The 17,755-nt window shown below is 44.5% G+C and overlaps 1 protein-coding gene and 1 long non-coding RNA gene across 5 annotated transcripts in view; one reads left to right on the top strand and one right to left on the bottom strand.

Annotated features, from left to right (window-relative positions):
* Rhobtb1 (Rho related BTB domain containing 1) overlaps positions 1–17,755 on the top strand; it is a 123,584-nt gene that overhangs the window by 21,490 nt on the left and 84,339 nt on the right. The window lies entirely within an intron of this gene.
* The window catches only part of LOC114631893, a 13,433-nt gene continuing 12,104 nt past the window's right edge, over positions 16,427–17,755 (bottom strand). For all 3 annotated transcript variants that reach the window (XR_003713018.1, XR_003713016.1, XR_003713017.1), the window contains exon 4: positions 16,427–17,314. This is a non-coding gene — a long non-coding RNA (uncharacterized LOC114631893). The remainder of the gene's footprint in view (positions 17,315–17,755) is intronic.

Below are 17,755 nucleotides of genomic sequence, written 5' to 3'. Positions count from 1 at the left end.
CCTCTCTCCTCTCTCCTCTCTCTCTCTCTCTCTCTCTCTCTCTCTCTCTCTCTCTCTCTCTCTCTCTCTCTAAGTTCATACCTGAAGAAGGTAGGATCTGTTTGTTCTGAATATGAATGGCTACCCACCTAAACACTCCCATCACCTAAACCTTTTGTGTTCAGAACTAGGAGTGGAGGGTGGAGAGAGGGTTCAGTCATTAAGAGCACACACTGCTCTTCCAGAAGACTCTAGTTCAGTTCCCAGCATCCATATTGGGTGTCACAACCTCCTGTAACTTAAAATTCCAGAGGATCTGAAACCTCTGGTCTCCACAGGCACCTACACGCCTGTGCATATGTATACACACACACACACACACACACACACGCGACACAATGTAAAAATGATTTAAATCTAAAAGGAAATGAGAAGCCATTTCCAATGCAGCGACCACACAGCTCTCACCGCCGATTCTGGGCACGGGCATGTACACAAAGCCCTCGAATCAATATTAACTAATGTAGGGTTGTAGACCAGCTCCGCTCCACCACAGGGCGTGGCCTGGGGCAGGTGCCTGGCTGTAGGGAAGCGCCGAGGCATAGCTCAGGGGGTGGGAAAACACAGTCTGAGGCATGGGAAAGTCAGAGCTGGTTGGGGCCGGGGGTGGTCCCTGGTCCTGCGACGAGGCTGGGGCCATGGGGTTCTCAGACTCTTGGACATCTGGTGCCAAGTCTCCAGGAGAAGGCAGGGGTGGGGGAGGGGCGTGATAGTATTAGCATTTTCCAGTTGGTCTTGTGTTCGTCAATCAGGCAGTGACCCAGTTCATGTTTTTCTCCTTGCTGACATCAAAACTGAGATGGCTTGCTCAGCCCAGCACAGGGGTCCGTGCCTGTGATCACAGCACACGAGAAGCAGAGTAAACTTAATAGAAAGTTGGGGTCAGCCAGGAAGACTTGTCAAAGGAAAACTGGGAAGTGGGTTGACCAGCTGGAAGCCCTGCCGTCCCCTCCAGCTGTCACCTCGAGGTCAGGGGAGATAGTCTAAGATCTTTATTGTTCTCCCTGCTCCCCCGCCAGTTCCCAAAAGCACAGCCTAAAAGTCACCCTCAAACTAATCAGACATAAAAGGTTGGTGAGCAATTCTCAAAGGGATGATTCCGGGTTAGAAGAAACCCCAGAGGCCATGAATGTCCTGCGTACTCTCCTGACATCTGTCATGAGATAAAATCTTAGGAACAGGAGGAGTCCAGAGAGTTTAGGCTATCCTGGTGAATGGAACATCCAGCATTTCTGACATGGTGTGCATCTCTGTAAATGCCCCTTAGGGGTCAAATTTAAGTTGAGGCACTTGTGAACTGCTGAATTCGTCCATCAAGAAGGTGAACAGAGGAGAAGCCGCCATGGGTTAGTTGAATTCAAGAGCCCTGAGGGCTGGCCAGTTGGAGTGAAGAGCAGCCCAGATGGAACACAGGAAGTGATAACCTGCGGTTATTGGTAGGCAAGTAGATTCTAATATCATAGAAGGTAGCTCTAGTGCTGACTAAGGCTTATTGTAAATATAAAGATTGTGTGTACCTTTTACCCAGGAACTGGATAATCATAGGCAGGGTAGGAACTCTGGATTGAGATTAAAACTTTCTGCAACAAGTGTCTTTTTTTTTGTTGTTTTTTCGAGACAGGGTTTCTCTGTGTAGACCCTGGCTGTCCTGAAACTCACTCTGTAGACCAGGCTGGCCTTGAACTCTCGAACTCAGAAATCCACCTGCCTCTGCCTCCCAAGTGCTGGGATTAAAGGCATGCGCCACCACCCCCCGGCTCAACAAGTGTCTTAATTGCTGTCCTTGGACTATACTCTGAATTGTATTGTCTGACAAGCACTCTGGTAAAACGCCATTAGCAATTGCTTCATTTTAGCTCAGTCTACCCCTGAAGTTACATCCATGGCTGCTCGCTCCATCAGGCCAGATCTCCCTCAACATATCTAGCATAAAGTCACACATGTCCCATCCAGTGGCTGCAGGGCTAAGTTTTGTCTCTGTTGGAGATTCAAATTTGTTTCTGTGAATGTTAGCTCACTAAATCTCACTAAAATGAATAGATTTTTAAGACACTTCTCCCTTCCTGCTTTTGAAAACTCAAGACCCCAGCCTCTGTACCTTATTCCTCCTCTCTCACTCTTTCTCAAAGACGGAGGACAATGGGCAGTTTTCACTCAGTGGAAACTTTAGTTCATTTATTGTCCTGACTGCCACTTTTTTTTTTTTTAACAAAAGCCATATCCTACTTTTAGAATCAAAACACTCAAAACTTGGTAATTTGGGTATGTTCTCATAAGTTATCTCTATCTGGAGACAAAAATTCCTATTATACACCAACCACTACCAGGCCACATGTCACGTGTGGTACCCATCCCGCCACTGCCAGCAGCAGCTTCCTGTGGCCATAGCTGGCATCCTCTGTGTTCCTAGAACCATCCTTTGAATCTGTCTGGGGAAAGGCTGAGTCCACTTTCCTATGTTCAACAGATGAGTTATATTTGAAATGATTGTGAGCAAGAAAGGAGAACTAATTCTGGGTATTTAATAAAAATAAGAAGAAAACTAAGTAAGGATTTGAAGAAATGGAGTGAGAGAGAAGATTTACCTCCGGCCCTTGAGGTCCCACACCTCTGCATTCCAAAGACTAGAATTCCTCTGCGGGAGGGTCAGATTCTCTTAGGTCCTGACCTCTTTTCCGTGAGCCCAGCATGACCTGTGCCTCTCCTTTCGGGAGTCTTCTTTGGAAACTGAAGGCAGGGAACAGGAGAGCTTCACTGGGGTTACTTCTGAATACCCAGAGAAGGTTCTGACAGACACACCTCACATTCAATAAAAGCCTGATCATCTACAGAGAGTCTTCAAAATAACTGCTCGTTCCAGGGTTAAAATCATTTCTAAAGAATGGACGCTGTATATCTAAAGAGACTACGGTCCTACCAGCCAGATCAAGATGGCTCAGGGCACAGGAACTGTCCTCAAGTCCCACAAACTGGACAGTGAGGGCACGGAGCACGGGAGCTATCTCCTAACACCCACTACCCAGACCACAAGGGCACAGAGCAAGGGAGCCACCCCTACTCCCACACATTCTCCTCATTCTTCTTACTCTTCCCTCTCATTCTCTTTGACACAAGCACAGAAACCTGACACCCTCTGGTCCTATGTTCTTTCTTGTTAATGCATCACTGCCACTGTGGTGTGAGTAACTCTCATTTAGACAAAATGATGTTCTTTGGCTTTAAGCAGCAAGAATGAAAACAAACACCATATATATATATATATATATATATATATATATATATGTGTGTGTGTGTGTGTGTGTGTGTGTATATGTATATGTATATGTATATATATAATGTATGCATACATATATACATATATATGCATACATATACTACATATACACATACATATATACATATAGACAGAGAGACAGAAAAATTTTTTAAATAATTATTTCTAATTGGCCTCCAATCATGCAGGAATTTTCATTTTATACACAGTCATGGACAAAGACATAGATATCATATACATATATACATATGTACGTATATACATATATATATACACATACATACATATAGACACAGATTTTTTTAATTATTATTGCTAATTGACCTCCAATCATGGGGGATTTTCATTTTAATTCCTGCCTAACCTGGACCATCACGCTTCTGAATTTTCACAAGACTCATTCACACCATGGCACCCTCTAGGTAAGACTCCGACATCCTCCCGGGGGCTCAGCTGATCACCAGGTCTGAAGCAGCCTCGCCGATTCACTTCTTTGCCCGGGACCCTACTTAACTTGTTTCTAGAAAGCATTCTTACCCACTCCGCTTACTGAATACATTTCTGCCCATTGCAGCATAACTTAAACAAAGCCAGGGCTTTGTTCGTATTTGTGCCTAGAAGATGTTCGCACCCAGAAGTGTCTCAATAAGCAGATGTTCCATTCATTACGTCACAAGAGAACTGCTCAGGACCACGGAAGGCAATCCCAAAGCTCCGGCCACTGAGAATGATCGATCCCAAAGCCCCACAGAAGATGATCCAGAAGCCCCGACAAGGGCAGCTGCATCTCTCCGTGATCCAGTGCTCTTTCACTGGAGATTCCCAAACAAAGTCATCATAGAACTTGGTCGAAGGTCCGCTTTGTCGGGCTGTTTACGTTATAATCAGAATTATGCTGATCTTCTGAAAAAAATAAAAATCATCTGATAGGACTGGCATTCAGAAGGCTCAGCCGGTGAAGGCTCTTGTTGCCAAACCTGAAGATTTGAGTTTGATCCCCACCTACAGAAGGAGAGAACCAACTTCCTCAAGTTATCTACTGACACCGGGCGGCACCGGGCGGTGGTGGCGCACGCCTTAAATCCCAGCACTTGGGAGGCAGAGGCAGGCGGATTTCTGAGTTCGAGGCCAGCCTGGTCTACAGAGTGAGTTCCAGGACAGCCAGGACTACACAGAGAAACCCTGTCTCGAAAAACCAAAAAAAAAAAAAAAAAAAAAATTATCTACTGACCTACATGACCTACATGTGTGCATAGTAGCAAGAATATGCCCCTCCCCACACACAATCAATCATCAGTCAATCAATCAATCAAGATTTTAAATCACTTGACTCAAAACTTAAAAACCTAGAAGGTTTAAACAAAATTACTCATAATGTTAACACCAGAAAAAGCTAGTACTGAAGGGGTTGGTGGATTTCTTTTTTAAGGGTATTTAGAATTTTTGCCAGCTTCTCTATCTTTTCCAGGCATTTTCTCTTTTACATCCTGCACCATCGAATCCTCTAGTCTGTTCTCTGAACTTTTAAAAATCTGTTCTCATAAATTTGCCATATTTGCCTGTTTTTTTTTTTCCAGATGTATTCCATCACTGTCGCAAAAAAAAAAAAAAAAATGTTCAGTGTTCTTTAAATTTTCTGTTTCTTCTGTGTGGCCCAACTATTTCTTCCTCGAGGAGTAAGAATTTGATTTTCTTTTTAAAATATCAGTTTCTCTTTTTATTTTCTCAAATTTTTGGAAGGAAGAAACCGCCAATGTCAAGTCTGACGGGTCCTCAGAAACTCTGAGTTCAAGTGAAAATCAGTCCCAGAATCAATGGTGAGAATCTTTCTCATCAAAAATATTTGTCCTGTGACTTCATCCCAACAGCATAATATACAGGGAGAAGTGGGTCGCTGGGGGCGGGGCCCACTGACAGAGGACGCTCCGTGCATGCTGCCCTCAGTCCAATCCCCAACATCTTATTAGAAAAATCAACTTTGTGGAAGCTGAAAGGAGTTGAGCAGCTACAAGCATTTGCTGTTCTCCCAGAGATCTTGGGTTTAATTCCCAGCACCGGTGCCAGGTGGCTCACGACTACCTGTGACTCTGACTCTAGGGGGAGTGTAGCACCCTCTGCTGTCTTCCTCTGGATCCTGCATACATATGATGCACATAGACTCACACAGAGTCAGACACCTACTCTTTATTTATTTTATTTTAATCTGAAAGAGAAAAGAAAACCTATTGTCTTAGTTACGGTCTTACTGCTGTGAACAGACACCATGACCAAGGCAACTCTTATAAAGGACAACATTTCATTGGGGCTGGCTTACGGGTGCAGAGGTTCAGTCCGTTATCATCATAGTGGAATCATGACAGGCACCAAGTAGGCATGGTGCAGAAGGAGCTGAGAGTTCGACACCTTCATCTGAAGGCTGCTAAGAGAAGATTGGCTAGCACATGGTTAGGATGAGGGTCTTAAAACCCATCCCCTCCCACAGTGACACATTGCCTCCAACAAAGCCACACCTCCTAATAGTGCCACTCCCTGGAACAAGAATATTCAAACCATCACAACAGTTTTGTACCAAACACTCTCTAAAGCAATTGAAGTACTAACATGAAAGCAAAGAGTATTCCACCCAAGAGGAGTTAATAATTTTACATGTATTTGTTGTCCACCTAATATGTGCCAGGGATTATGCCAGATTCATACACTGGGATGAATATGATTACAATGATATAAATACTCTTGGTTTCCAGTCTGCCACACTCTGGCTTATAGAATGCATGGTGAATCATCAAGGGCTGAAGCAATAAAGGCTCCGGATACCTTAACAATTAATAATGGTTAAGAGCACTCGGTGCTCTTCCAGAGGGCCCAGGTTTAGTTCCCAGCACCAACATGGCGGCTCACAACCATCTGGAACTCAAGTTTCACAGGATCAGATGCCCTCTCTGGCTTCTCTCATCACTAGACAAGCATGTGACCCATAGAAATATGTACAGGCAAATACTAATGTACTTACAAAATAAATAAAAGACGAAAAGCCACTGCTGGGTCATTGTCCTGACTGGTTTTATGTCAACCTTGACACAAACTAGAATCATCAGAGAGGAGGGAAAGTCAACTGAGAAAATGTTTCTATAAGATGGGGCTACAGGCAAGCCTGTAAGGCATTTTCTTAATTAGTGATTGATGGGCAAGGGTCCAGGTCTTTGAGATTGTTGCCACCCTACCTAGGCTGGTGATCCTGGGACATATAAAAAAGCCAGCTGAGCAAGTCACGAGGAGCAAGCCAGTAAGCATCACTCCTCCATGACCTCTGAATCAGCTCTTCCCTCCATGATCCTGCCCTGTTTAAATTCCTGCCCTGGCTTTCCTCAACGATCCATGTGTAAGTAAAAGCTCACTAAACCCTCTCCACCCTGAGTTTCCTTGGTGCTTTATCACAGCAATAGTAACCATAACTAAGACAAGTTGGTACCAGGATAGTAGGGTATTGCTGTGACAGACCTGAACAGGTTGCTTTGGGGAGGCTTTGGAACTTTGGGCTAGACAGGCCTCTGAGTGTTGAGAGCTCAAGTGAGATGTTCTGACGGAGCTTACAAGATAAGAGTGTTGAAATCCCTGGCTTTGTGCTGTTTCAGAGAAAAGCGAAGACTCTACTGGACCTTTTGTGTATAGAGTCCATAGTTCTGGTTAGCTGGGAGTTGAAGAATCAGCTGTGATTAACAAGATACCAGAATCACTAAAGTAAACCTTTCTTTTGCTGAAACAATGGATACTACTCAGCTGGGGCTGAAGAATCCGTTATGATGAAGAAGAACCAGTATCATTGAGTTGAAATCTTCTGAGAAATGTTTCCTTTCAGTTAGCACACAGAAGCTGTATTCCAGAGGCAGCCAAGGTTGTAAATCCAAACTGGGTAGTGTAACAGTCACCCAGGTGGTACTAGTTTTGAAGGTATGAAGGGCTTATGGAGAGTGGCGGAGGCTTGACACTGTGAGAGGCCAGGAGAGGCCAGGAAGACCGTTGGTGAGGGCACAGCCTCAGTGGCAGTTGATGGCCTAGGATTAAAGGAGCCATGCAGAGAATTTGAGGCTTGGCACCATGAAGAGAGCCTAAGAGAGGCTATTAGTGAAAGTGTAGCCCAGTTGCAGTAGAGATGTACCCCAGTATCTTAGAGATGCCAGGACCATGGGATGACCACCAAGAACAGCAACTGTAGTAGAGTCAGCTGAAGCCTAGAAGACAAGTCATGTGTGTGTCCCAGAGCATGGAGCTGGAGAAGTGTCCCAAGCCCCTTGGAGAAGCCCAGAAGATCATGAGTGAATTCCAGACATTGGGTGTTGAGTTATTTTTAGAGTTTTGTTTTGCTTTGCTCAGATTACTGTACCCTCACCCTTCCCTCTTGAAGTGGGAAGGTATCTGGGGTGATTATTCATGGTTGTCAATGCGAAGACATCTGAAATGAACTACAATCCATAAATGGAGGGCCTATCTGTGACCCAGATCTTGAGGCTGGAAGACACAGGCTCCTGACCCAGATCTTGACGTAGGATGTCACACACTTTTGATCCAGATCTTGAGGCATAGTGGCCATGAAAAGCTTAGGCCCAAGTGTATGCCTTTAATCCCAGGAGCCTGAGGCAGGCAGATCACTGAGTTCAAGGCCAGTCTGGGACAGAGCAAGTTCCAAACCCAGACCTGGTGGTACACACCTTTAATCTGAGCCACCTCAGATTAACCTTCTCCTGGAAGCCTATATAAGGACATTGGAAGAGGAAAGATTCATTCTTCTTCGCCTGCTTGTACTTACTTGCCAGCACCTCTGTTGGAACCTACTTCTTCAGGATTCCATCCTATACAGAAGACCAGCTGAAACACCCAGCCTCGTGGATTGGGCAGTTACTAAATTCTTAGACTTCCCATTCACAGCTGCCCATTGTTGGGTTAACTGGACTGCAGACTGTGAGTAATTCCAATAAATTCTCTTAATATATAGAGACAATCCATAAGTTCTGTGACTCTAAAGACCCTTGACTAATACAGTATTTAATTTTGATGTTTACAGGAGCCCACAGCTGAAATTTTATAAGAAATGTTGAATTTTTAGAGAGATTGGATATTTTAAAGAGACTGAAGTCTTAATATGTTTGAATTTGTAAAGTCTGTGGGAATTTTAAAGTTATTTATGTGTGATGTTTGAAAGTTATCGATGTGATGTCAACATTACCGTACCATCTTGGGGATAAACGAGAAAGGAAAGGTTCTAATTGTAAGGCGTGTGTCAAATTGACAAGGGGGCCAGTTGTATTGGCTAGTTTTATTTCAACTTGACACAAACTAGACTCATCAAAGAGGAGACAGCCTCAGTTGCAAAAATGCCTCCCTCCATAGATTGGGTGGTAGGCAGGCCTGTAAGGCATTTTCTTGATTAGCAATAGATGAGCGAAGGCCCAGCCCATTGTGGGTGGTGCCATCTCTGGGGTGCTGGTCCTGTATTCTATAAGAAAGCAGGCTGAGCAAGCCATGAGGAGCAAGCCAGTAAGCAGCATCCTTCCATGGCCTCTGCATCAGCTCCTGCCTCCAGGTTCCTGTCTGAGTTCCTTACCTGACTACCTATGACAATGAATTGTGATATGGAAGCCAAACAAATCATTTCCTCCCTGTGTGGTTTATCACAGCAGTAATAAGCCTCACTAAGACAGTCATGCTGTTTATCTATAAACCTGGGACACTAATACCCACCTAAAGGACTATTAATAGATAGTAAAATAGATATTAATAGATAGTAAAGAGTTCTTGGTCCTTAAAGTACAAAAAGAAGCCATTGTATTTCTTATTCTTAGAATTCTTGAAGCCTAGTAAATTATAGACGTAAAACAAACTGTTTCAACAACACTTACTGGATCCCATTAAATGTTGTACAGGAGTAAAATGTGATCCCTTGGCTTAAGTTGAAAATACCATAGGTCAAAACACATTTAAGGCTAGGGAAATGGCTCAGCAAAGTGTTTGTTGAGCTCAATTCCCAACACCTATGTAAAATCCAGTTGGACTACAGTGCCTGTTATCCCAGAGCTGAAGAAATGGGGACAGGTAGAACCCTAGGGCTTCATGGCCAGACAGCCTAGCCTAGAGCAGCAAACTCCAAGTTCAGTGAGAAACCCTGTCTCAAAAAAAAAAAAAAAACCAAGGTGGAGAGCCGTGGTGGAAGACACCCCATAATGATCCCTGGCATCCTCCACCAGCACACACACATGTGAACACACGTGAATCTCACGGCTTCCCAACAGTCTTAGTTTGGGTTTTATTGCCATGAAGAGACACCGTGATCAAGGCAACTCGTACAAAGGCTTTAATTGGGGCTGGCTTACAGGTTCAGAGGTTCAGTTCATTATCATCATGGTGGAAACATGGCAGCATCCAGGCAGACATGGTTTTGTGGTAGCCAAGAGTTCTACATCTCTATCTGATCTGAAGGCAGCCCTGGCTTCTTTCCTAGGCAGCCAGGAGGAGGGTCTCTTCTGCACTGGGTGGAGCTTAAGCGCTAGGAGACCTCAAAGCCCACCTACACAGTGACGCACTTCCTCCACACTTTCTAATAGTGCCACTTCCCAGGGGCCAAGCACATTCAAACTACCACACCCACTCAGTACTGCACCGCACGGTGCTTGACCGCCATTATCCACCACTGATTGGCCTCCTCACTGCCGATACCTGCCATTATAAAATAGCATCATGCTGAGTGTTGCTAGCCCAGAAAAACACAAAGGTTTAAAAACGTGTGGTTTCTGTTGAATCTGTTTATCAGTTTCAAGTCAACTTATAGGCCAAAGATCCAGACTTCCTAAATGGTACCTTCTTTCTCCTGTATGCTCAGATTTTCCTACATACCCGGCATCCTTAACATAGTGTCTGCGGGGTAACAAGAAGCTCAGCAAATGCTCAATGGATGGGCAGTTGTTATTTTCCTGAAGTCGTGAAATTATCCCCCAGACAGGGAAGTTTGCGTTCTGTGAGTCATTTAAACTCTCCGCTAGGACTTGTGGGGGGAAGGGCTGGAGAGGCAGCTTAGCCATGGAGAGCACCTGTTAATCCCTCTGTTTCTAGCACCCACTTGGTGGGTCACAAGCGTCTGTGACTCCAGTTCCAGGGGATCCAATGCCCTTTGCTGTCCTCTGGGGTACCAGGCTGTGCAGACATATATATAGACAAAACACTTATACACATAAACATTTAAAAATATTATTATAAAAATGATTTGGGAGGGAGGGAGCAGATAGTATTCCTAGTTTTCCAAGTGTTTTACCAAGAAAAAAAAAAAGATTTAAATTGCATACACTGTATAAAAAAAAAATCATGAGTTAATGTTTTCCCTATGCGTGAAATTAGTGAAGCTCCTTGCCCAGAAATAAGTATCAATTTGGCAACTGGTGAAATGTTTGCATATTTTTCCTCTGAACGAACTGACTTCAGAAAGAGGGAAGGAGCCGGAGTTTCTGGTTTCTGGGGCCCTGGAAGCTAAGAGCTGAAAGTATAAACAGTGACTAACACATTAGTCATAGTCCGCAGCTGCTGCCTAGCAGGACAAGAAATAACAGGCTCGAAATGCCGGGTGTGTTTGGGGAGGGGGGTGGAGGGGAAGAGTCTCAGTCAGATGGCCCTGGGAAAGCACGCGGCCCGAGGGATTGTTCTCTGTGTCATTTCGACATAATCCACGAACCTGTTTTGATGAGTTTTCAGTTGTCTTCCTTCATAAAAGCTGACCGGATAAAATGATTTTCCAGTCTTGATTTTTCTAGAAACTTGACTCATTTCTCACATGTCCCCTAGAGGGCAGCAGTGGCCCAAAACACAAGCCAGGACCTAACTCTTCCGCGTCAATCTGTTACTTAATTCCCACATCTGCTTTCTTCAAGTTGTCAGTGGTGTGTTTGTTACCCGTAGTGTCTATCTAGAAAACCCAGTAAATACGAGAAAACAAAATTAGAGTTCATTCTGCAGTGTCTGGAATGGGATTATATGAGGCTTACATTTTTTTTATTTCTATATATGACCTGCACACACAAAGCCTAGGCCCGTGCTTCTCAACCTGTAGGTCTCGACCCTCTCACAGGAGTGGCCTAGGACCATCAGAAACCCCAGATACTTATAGTACAATCCACAGCAGTAGCAGAAGTACAGTTGTGAAGTAGCAATGAAAATAATTTCCTGGCTGGGGGTCACTACATCGTGAGGCACTGGATTAAAAGGTCACACCATTCAAAGGTTGAGAGTCACTGGTCTAGGTGACCCTGGGGTTTCATACACGTAGAGGGCGTAGATGGTAGAAAGCAAGAAGTCAAAGCTTCTGCCCTCTATGGAGAAATCAAACCAATCCCAGGTATTGCCAAGTCTCTATTCATGCTTGCTCTCACTCTGGGGTTACTACGTGTGGAAGAATTGGTCAAATGGTGGATTTGGTAAAGAATATGACAAAGAAATAAGGGTAGGTGACTTACAGGCTACAGAGGGGGGGCAGACTGGTTTGATGTACAGAGGCTGGCTATTAGATTTGGAGATTGTAAGCAGCAATGTTCATTTTCAAATGTTCCTTTTATATAAAGCTTAGAAGTCTTCTAGGGAAACACAGCTCTGAACAGCGTCCTATTCCGGTAGGGCACAGGGTTTCATGTTGACCTTGTGGTGGCAAACCAGCACTGGGTACATCCCAGAGAGGCAAAGCAAGAACATGAGTGTGTGCTTCTCAGATGCTAGGTCTTTCTTAATGCTGCTCATTAAATATTTCATTTCTGCTCAGAGACTTTATGCAAAGAATGCAACTTTTTAAAAGATGGCGCTTATTTTTTTTTTTAACAAGGGTACCTCAAGAACTCCCTGTGATCCCTGTCAATTTGTCTTCCAGGATTTCTCTGGCTGTGTTTAGGTTGTTTGCTGAGTGGACTTGATTCTTTCTCCTGCTGTGAAATTAAGGGCAAACTGAAAACCACACATAAGCTCCAAAGGGATGCGTGGCGTCAGAACCGAACTGTGTCGACAGATGTGGGCTGAGCCGGGTGGGTTTCTATACAGAATGCAGGGCAGTGGAAGCCATCTCTCCACACAGCCCTGAGTGAATTTAAGGATGTTCCTGCCATAGCTTTTCCTCAAATCCAGTGCTGTGTCCTGTCCCCATAAGCTGAAGATTACATGTGTGATAATTTACCTGGGAGCATTTAGCCACTACATGCCTAGCTGCCATCCATGTTACAGTCAGAATTTTATGTATGTGCTAGGAATTGTTCGCAGCTGTAACAGCCTTCCTGGTAAGCCTTTATGGTGGCCTAGTGCTGAGTTGGGAATGACACCTCCCAGCCCTCTTGGAATGAATGGCTCTTTTAATGGCTCTAATTCTGAGGAATCAAAGAAACAGAATCCCAATGTGGACAGACAGTATGATATTTATGGGGAGGGGATAAACTGTAACAAGTGGACCTGTGGCTTATCGGCCTGGAAATCCCTACGGAGCCCAGCCTGGACTTGAGCCCGGGCAGTCCTCCTTACCACAGACACCCATAAGCAGGAGTCATAGGTATGAATCATCACTCCCAGTAACCATAGCATGTAAAGAAAGAAATCATACTTGCCCAAGTTGGCCAGACAAGACGCCTTTTTTAAAATACTTCTAGGATGAAAACTTCTTTAAATAAAAATAGAAAATTATAACAGAAAAAGGCTCAGATCTGTTAAGATCCATTTTACAATTTGTGTGCATGTGCACATGTGCGTGCGTGTCCTCAGAGGCCAGAAGAGGGACTCGAACCCGTGAGGTTGGAGTTAAAGATGATTAAGAGCTGGCTGATGTGGGCACTAAGAACTGAGCTTGGCTCCCCTGCAAGAGCAGCCAGTGCTCTTAATGGCAGAGCCATCTCTCTAGCTCGCCATCACATTTATTTTTTTATGGGGGAAGAAATACTACTGTACAGCTTGATTCTTCCTGAAGTGTAGGTATTGCATCTGAAATATGACGCAAAGTGCTTTGTATAAAAACTATGCTAAAGCAGCTCACGTCCAGCTCCAGGGAGTCCAAGGCCCTCCTCCACACGCATGCGTGCACATATACACCACTTCCGGGATGGGAAACAGGGGATGGTAGTCCGTCTAGTTGCTTTATACAAGCTGACGAGGATTTTAGTCAGTAATTTGACTGCGTTTTATACTTGTGACTCCAAGTGGCTGCCATGAAACCATCGCTTCTCTATCCTCAGGCACAATATCACCACCGTCCATATTCCAGTGCATTATCTGTGACTTAAGACTGTGACTCTTTTTCAGTTTTGAAGGGTCAGATTGGATATCACCAGATAAGCAGGTTCCTTTAAGTTTGGTCCCTTCAATGAACTCCAGGTCACTTGGCCTCATAGTAGCCGGGTCATCTGCAGTTTTTTTCTTGTTTATGGATCAATTAATCATTTATAACAGTCCAGCCAAAAAACAGGAGTGCGGGCAGTCCCTTTAAGGGCATCGTGTGTGTTCACTGCATTTAGTAACGTGACAAGAAGACAGGAATAGAAAAGTAGGCCATCTTGCTTAGAACCCACAGCGTATGAAAGTGTTCTCTCCCACAAGACAATGCGTTTGGACACTAGTAGGTGTTATGATGTCTGTCTCTCGGAATTCAAGAGCCTGGGGAAGTTTGCAAGGACCACAGAATCTGAGAGCTACCAAACTGGTTCCCAGGCAGACTTTCTCATCCTGGACCCAGGTCTAAATGAGAGTCTCCGAGACCATGATGACTACACCGTTGTATTGACTTTATTACACCAACCAGCCTGTTGTGCGGCTTACATGGTGGTGTAAAATACACCTAAGAGTGCCATTGTTCTGTGCCTGACAATGTATCTAATGCATAGTTAATAGAGGGTGTCTTCTGTACAGGAGAGCTCCTAAGGGTGACATCTCCTTCCATGTAGATGAATAGAAAGTCACAGAAACCCCTTTCACTGTTATTCTCTGGAATTTCCTCTTCTGGCTGTCTTCTTTTAAAGCCCCAATGGGCTACTGTCTTGGTATGCTATTTAGTAAAGTTTCTCCCCTGTTTCTGGTGAAGTTGAGGCCTCTCTGTTCTGAAGAGTCAAATTTGCATACACTCCACATCACAATTCTACTGAGCCAACTACGGTCATCCCAGAATCACCAGGCCCCGGAGAAGAGCAACAGACTCATACCTATTTTCTTTAGTGGGTTGAAGATTGGAAGACAAATGGAAGTTGGGTAAAATACAGTTGCTTCTGGAGACTAGACAGTTGGGAGTGGTGACCCTACCCCCCTCCCAAGCCCAGATCATACAATTAAGGAAGCAATATATACAGGAGGAGTTTGCCAATGACCACCACCCTTCCTGGCCAGAATGATGATGGAGAGTCTTTCTGGTGGAACAACGGCTATTAGAGGTAGAAACCAATGGAACGGCAGCTAAGGCACAATCCCTGCTGGCATCAAAGCAGGTGACAGGCAAAAAGTGCACTACAGAATATATCAGTCAACTGTAACCCAAATTGTGTCTTGAACTGTAGTTTCTTAGAAATAAAGGTTTGGGTATAATCCAAGAGGAATATAATAAAACCTTTCTCTGTTTCTTTGTTTCTTTGTTTTTCGAGACAGTTTCTCTCTGTAGCCCTGGCTGTCCTAGAACTCACTATGTAGACCAGGTTGGCCTTGAATTCATAGAGATCCATCTGCCTCTGGTTCCCAACTGCTGAGATTAAAGGTGTGTACTACTATTATGCCAAGCTTCACTGGGCATTTCTATTATCAGTGCTCATTCCAGCTGGGCAGTGGTGGTGCACGCCTTTAATCCTAGCACTTGGGAGGCAGAGGCAGGCGGATTTCTGAGTTCAAGAGTTCGAGGCCAGCCTGGTCTACAGAGTGAGTTCCAGGACAGCCAGGGCTACACAGAGAAACCTTGTCTCGAAAAAAAAAAAAAATCAATGTTCATTCCAAGTAGACAGCCTAAAATCTCTCAAGCGGAGGCTCTGAGCACAACTTTTGAGAGGAAACCCAGTCATTTAGTTTTGTCCCTGTGAGGAAGCTGATTTCCAACTGGCAAACACCACCTCTTGACTCCAGGCATCAGACTCCTGTGGTGTGTGACTCACATAAACATACCATTGGATCATATCCCCTGCACAATCAATAAGGGTTTTAAGTTGCCACATCAGCTGCACTGTACAGAGTCTACCGAAGCACCATTTCATGTGATGTCTTCCTTGGTGCCTCAGACACTAAGAAAGGCCATCATATCCTTTTACAGGTGGTATTGAAATCGTGAGTGTGTTACCAAGAGTAAACCTCCCAGGAATGCCTGCCCTTCTGATTCTCTTCCTGCTAAAATTAGCGGGCTGCTTACCATGCCACCTGTGAGGGCTCTGTGAGAGAAGAAATTTCAAAACTTTCCACACCTCGTCAGAACAAATTGGTTGTCCTAGTCTCTGTTTGACATCATGGCATTTTGGAACCTAATAGCCAATATTGTCGAGCTTTAACACATCCACCTATAATGAGTGTTCAGTATGTGCAGTGAATATGTCAAATGTTTTACGCATAGGAACTTGTTTAATCTTTGAAGTTTCTTTCCATGGCACAACTGTGCAACCTGAGACACGGCATTTTGATGGCAGAGGTTAGGACCAGGGCAGATAGGAGGATCAGAGTTCAAGGCCAACCTCAGTTACATAGAGAACTTGGGGCTGGCATAGGATACAAAGTTAAGGTAATGGGAGCTTTTTTGTTGTTGTTGTTGTTGTTGTTGTTGTTGTTGTTGTTTTTTTTGGTTTTTCGAGATAGCCCTGGCTGTCCTGGAACCCACTCTGTAGACCAGGCTGGCCTCAAACTCAGAAATCCGCCTGCCTCTGCCTCCCAAGTGCTGGGATTAAAGCATGTGTCACCACTGCCTGGCAAGTGGGAACTTTTAAAGGGGTAAAATTGTAACCATTTTATAAAAGGGATGGATGGATGGATGGATGGATGGATGGATGGATGGATGGATCAAGAGGATAATAGATGGACAATAGAAGGATGGATAGATAGATAGATAGATAGATAGATACTGGCTAATGGATGAATGGATAATGGAAGCATATATTTAAATACATAGCAATAGCTATTTTAATACATTTTATTTGGTGGATATCAAAGTAAGCCCAGACACAACTATCTTTCCCAAGTACATATGGCTGCAAAGTGGCAGGACAGGATTAGCACTTAGTTGTGGCACATCCCCCTGCTAAGTGCTGTGAGGCACACTTTAGGTCTGAGTGGTTCCTCGTATTTGTTGTGACTTTGTTCCAGGTTCTAGATCCCAGGCTGAGACACATATCAGCAATACCCCTTAGTCCAACTACCTGTAATGTGCTCCTGGGTCTCATTTTATGGACTCAGTCTCAGAGTCCTAGCATCCTGCCGTAGCTTTTGTGATGATCTAGAGCAAATGTTGCTTTCTTGGCAACCACCACCTGGCATCGTCCCTCTGGTGGCATTTAGAGTTCACGTGGATCTTTAGATCAAGTGTAATCTTGGATATGTGAGACCCTGACTCTTAAAAAACTAACCAAGTACCCATTCCGAGGGCAACAACCATGTCTGTGTTGTAGGGGGTCTTCCACTCTGAAGAACATAGGTCCGATGTGCTGTCTCCTGGCTTTCAGAGGTTATGTGGATCAAGGATAGGTGGTGAATGCCATCATCTGCTGGTGGAGATATACTGGGATGGTCACATGGTTCTCTTCTGGCAAGGCAGTGGTTTTACCTTATGAGTTTTTGAGCAGGAATCATATTACTCATGTAGCAGGAATCATATTACTCAACCGCACGTATGTTTTGCTAAAGCAAGTACCTGTATTGGGTTTTAAGCTGTATTATTACTCTTTGGGTGTGGTTGAGGGTTGTGATGTCTATGTCTGTGACACCTTCCAGCACTTGTATTCTCCTTCCACTGAGTTCCAAGAATTGCACATGTGTCATCGGGTGTTGCTGTAAATATTTAAAAAGCGGCCTCCAGTCAAGCCAACTATCTAAGCTATGACAGCTCTGCCTACCTCAGCCACCATGTTCCATGGCCAGAGGCCACGTGCAAGCAGCAGCTAAAATCAGCCAGCCAGAAACACCAGCCCTGCCACCCACGAGACATCAGTGTGGGAGATGGCTCTGCTAATCTTCCATGCTGTCTCTGCAAGGCTGGGCATTGCCCAGACCATCCCGCCATCCATGTGGACTCAGTAGAAAGATGAGACTCTAATGCTTAAAGATTAATCAAAGGCTTATATATTTGGTAATGATCAGTAACAAGATACCCATACAATCAGTAGTGCAACCCAATACCCAACCTAGATATACCAACTACCTTTGACTGCTCCATCTGTCTCCATCTCCTCTCTCTCTCTCTCTCTCTCTCTCTCTCTCTCTCTCTCTCTC

The sequence above is a fragment of the Grammomys surdaster genome, unplaced genomic scaffold (assembly GCF_004785775.1).
Source record: "Grammomys surdaster isolate TR1022 unplaced genomic scaffold, NIH_TR_1.0 367, whole genome shotgun sequence".
NCBI lineage: Eukaryota > Metazoa > Chordata > Mammalia > Rodentia > Muridae > Grammomys > Grammomys surdaster.
The sequence above is the reverse complement of the archived record's forward strand: the minus strand, read 5'-3'. Positions and strand labels throughout refer to the sequence as shown.